Raw genomic sequence first — 4,107 nt, 5'->3', positions numbered from 1 at the left:
CAGCCCATTGGCCCATCTGATCAAGGTCCCGTTGTGATCTGAGGTAACCTTCCTTACTGTCCACTACACCTCCAATTTTGGTGTCATCTACAAACTTGCTAACTATACCTCCTCCGTTTACATACAAATCATTTATATAAATGACAAAAAGTAGCGGATCCAGCATCAATCCTTGTGACACACCATTGGTCACAGGCCTTCAGTCTGAAAAGCAACCCTCCGCCTGCTAGCCAGTTCTGTATCCAAATGGCGAGTTGTCCCTGCATGCCTTGATTAAACCTTGCTCACCAGTCTCCCATGAGCAACGTTGATGATCGCCTTCCTGAAGTCCATATAGATCACGTCCATCGCTCTGCCCTTATCAATCCACTTTGTTACTTCTTCAAAAAACCCAATCATGTTCATGAGACATGATTTCCCAAGCATGAAGCCATGCTAACTATCCATAATCAATTCTTGCCTTTCCAAATACATGCAAATCCTGTCTCTTAGGATTCTCTCCAAAAACTTGCCCATCACGGATGTCAGGTTTACTGGTCCATAGTTCCCTGGCTTTTCCTTACCACCTTTCTTAAATAGTGGCATCACATTAGCCACCCTCTAGTCTTCCGGCACCTCACCTGTGACTATTGATGATAGAAATATCTCAGTAAGAGGCCCAACAATCACTTCCCCAGTTTCCCACAGAGTTCTAGGGTACTCCTGATCAGGTCCTTGGGAATTATCCACTTTTATGCATGTCTAGATATCCAGCAATTTCTCATCTGTAATATGGGCATTTTTTCAACATGTCACCATCTACTTTCTCACATTCTAGATCTTCCATGCCCTTCTCTACAGTAAACACTCATGCACAATATCCGTTCAGTATCTCGCAACCCCCCACCCCCCCCCCCCCCACCCCCCCGCCCCCCATCTACTGCAGCTCCACACAAAGGCCGCCTTGCTGATCTTTGAGTGGCCCTATTCTCTCCCTTGTTATCCTTTTGTCCTTAATGTATTTATAAAAACCATTTGGGTTATCCATGACTCTATTTGCCAAAGCTATCTCATGTCCCCTTTTTTGCCCTCATGATCTCCCTCTTAAGTATGCTCGTACTGCCTTTATACTCTAAGGATTCACTCGATCTCTCTGCCGATACCTGATATATACCATCCTTCTTTATCTTAACCAAAATCTCATTTTCTCTCGTCATCCAGCATTCCCAAACCTACCAGCCTTTCCTTTCCTGCATCAGACAATCACCTGATGAAGGAGCGTCGCTCCGAAAGCTAGTGTGCTTCCAAGTAAACCTGTTGGACTATAACCTGGTGTGGTGTGATGTTATAACTTTGTACACCCCAGTCCAACACCGGCATCTCCGAATCAGGAATATACTGCGTCTGGACTCTTGTTATCTCATATTTTAAGGCTTCCCATTTTCCAGCAGTCCTTTGACCTGCGAACATCTGCCCCCAATCAGCTTTTGAAAGATCTTGCCTAATACCTGAGTCTTCCTCCAATTTAGAACTTCAACATTTAGATCTGATATATTATTTTCAATCACTGTTCTAAAGTTAATAGAATTATGGTTACTGGCCCTTAGGTTTTGCACCCTCGCCAGTATGTACATCCACATTGTGAATTAGAAAATTTCCTTGTACACACTTAACAAATTCCTCTATTTGGCAGATAGGTAAATGGGCAGGAGTTATACCTTGGGTCCACTCTTCCTTCATTCCCTCCAAGCCTAACCCCATTCCCACCGCAATAGACCAACGGCACTTTCCCCTGCAACTGCCGAATGTCTGACACCAGCCCATGTATCTGCTCCCTCCTCTCTATCCAAGGGTCCAAACTTAACTTCCAGGTGAAGCAGCACTTGACCTGCACTTCCCACAACCCAGTCGACTGCAGTTGCTGCTCGTAATGTGGTCTCATCGACATTGGGGAAAACGAAGCATAAACTGGGTGACTGCTGCACAGAACATCTACGTTCTACCTGCAAAAAAGACCCTGAGCTTCCAGTTGCCTGCCAATTCCACACCCCACCCTGTTCCCTGGCCAACATCTCTGTCTCAGGTTTGCTGTGTTCCAGCGAAGCTCAGCACCAGCAGAACGAAGAGCACCGAATATTTCACTTGGAGACCTTACATCCCTCTGTTCCCAATATCGAATTCAATAATTCTCGGGCCTGAAATCCATAGTATCCTCGTCCCTTCCACACACACCAAGCCTTGTTATCACATAGTCTGTCATTACACACTACCTATTCTTAGCCACGAACAGTCTCCATTCATCCTCCCACGCAGATCGTTATCAACTCCCTTTCCTGTCCACAGTTCTTCCCTCGCTTGAAGCTCTGTCCTGATCTATCATTAACTGCATCCGCCTTCCTCCCACAATATCTCCAGCATTTTAACCAACATTTTCCCAATCACCATCAGTTCTGTGGAAGGGTCACCGGCAACTGCTGTTTTCTGTTTCTGATATACAGCATCCACAGTTCTTTCACCTTTTTATTGAGGCAGAGTTGGAAATTACTTCGAGAGACAGAAGGAGAGGGGGCAGAGACAGAACACACATGAACTGTTGATCTCCGTTGTTACTCATCACGTAAAGTCATTGCTGTGCGATTACTTCCCTTAAGCATGAGTAGAGGCTCTGGGCCATGTATGAGATTGTGGCGCAACGGTAGCACGTCTGACTCCAAATCAAAAGGTTGTGTGTTCGAATCACGTCAGGCTCACTGACGTCATCTTCTTATATTTCAAATCAAGAAAGGAGTACGTTCACTCCGGATATCGGTTGAGCCAAATCTTCTTTGCGGAAATTTTCGATCACACGTGAAGCTTTGCTGTCAGTTTGATTTGTGAACACTGTGTCAGGGAGGTGGTGTGCCCATTGTTTGAGTAAATGCTCAGCTCCCCCAGTTCATCACGGGATTTAAACACAGCCGCCTACCTCTGGGCAGCCGCTTCGTTCAGTTGATGACAGCGCGGTGTGAATTAATGTAATGCCGATAATTTTACAACATATGCAGAGACCCCCAGCTTTTTGTTTCAATCTATTAGGAGAGTGATAGCGAGTTCAGATAGAAATGTTTCCCACCAACAGCAAATCCTTTCCTCTCACTGGACACAGTTAAAATTATCTTTACTCAACAGGAGAAGCGGAAACTCTAGTCTGACGGTTTCTCTCCACATTAACGGTGAGCCTGAATTTTATAAACGGTGGCAGTAAAATCCAGTGGCGGACACTGATTTGGTTCAATCGATTTTTTTGCCAAGAGTAATTCACCGAGAGGATGCTGCTGTGTGAAACAGCGTGGGGAATTACTGCAGGGCCTCCTGCGCATGGGACACACCGCAACTGATGTGTTTCACCTTCACCAGTTTATTTCTATCTCGGAGAAGAGAGGTTTGATGTTTCGGGTCATAGCAGCCAGACAGAGGACAGGAGAAGAGCACTCAGATCTTCACAAGCTTGTCACCACAGCTGGGTCATCGTGGTCTGTGTATCAGTATCGGATAGTAATCTGCATCTACTGACTGGAAGCACAGCAAATTGGAGTGCTGGTGGGACTATCACACAGGAGAAAACGGCTTCGACCTAACAACTGGAGTGGCTCCCAATGGTCAACTCCACTCACCTCAACTGAATAACTGTAAACAAATTACTCCGTGATTCAAAGGAATACTCAGTTTTGAATCTGCATTGTGGCATGTACCTTCGAGAATGACGTCAAAACACCTTCATTGCTGTGATGGAGTATCCTGTTGGTCCAACTCCGATTTCACTCAGAATCACCTTCTCCCTGTAAATCTGCACATTGTTACATTGAACGTGCCCACCGAATTCCCTTTTGTGTCCATTGAATCTGCCTCTTTGTCACTGTCAGACAGCGATTTACTGACCCCACTCCCTGTGCGAAAACGGTCTTCCTAATGTCACTTTTACTTATTTTCCTGATGACTTTAAATCTCTGCCAAATCATTCTCGATTCTTTCAGGCCTGGGAGCATTTACACTGCATTATTTTCTCTGTCTAAAACTACCATGACGTGGAAAACTTCAATCAGACCAGCTTTCAGCCCTCTGTTCTCCAAAGACAGCTGCCCCAAACTT

Source organism: Chiloscyllium plagiosum, unplaced genomic scaffold (genome assembly GCF_037043375.1).
Source record: "Chiloscyllium plagiosum isolate Xiang-an unplaced genomic scaffold, Cpla_swu_hap1 HiC_scaffold_27, whole genome shotgun sequence".
Lineage (NCBI taxonomy): Eukaryota > Metazoa > Chordata > Chondrichthyes > Orectolobiformes > Hemiscylliidae > Chiloscyllium > Chiloscyllium plagiosum.
Note: the sequence above shows the minus strand (reverse complement) of the source record.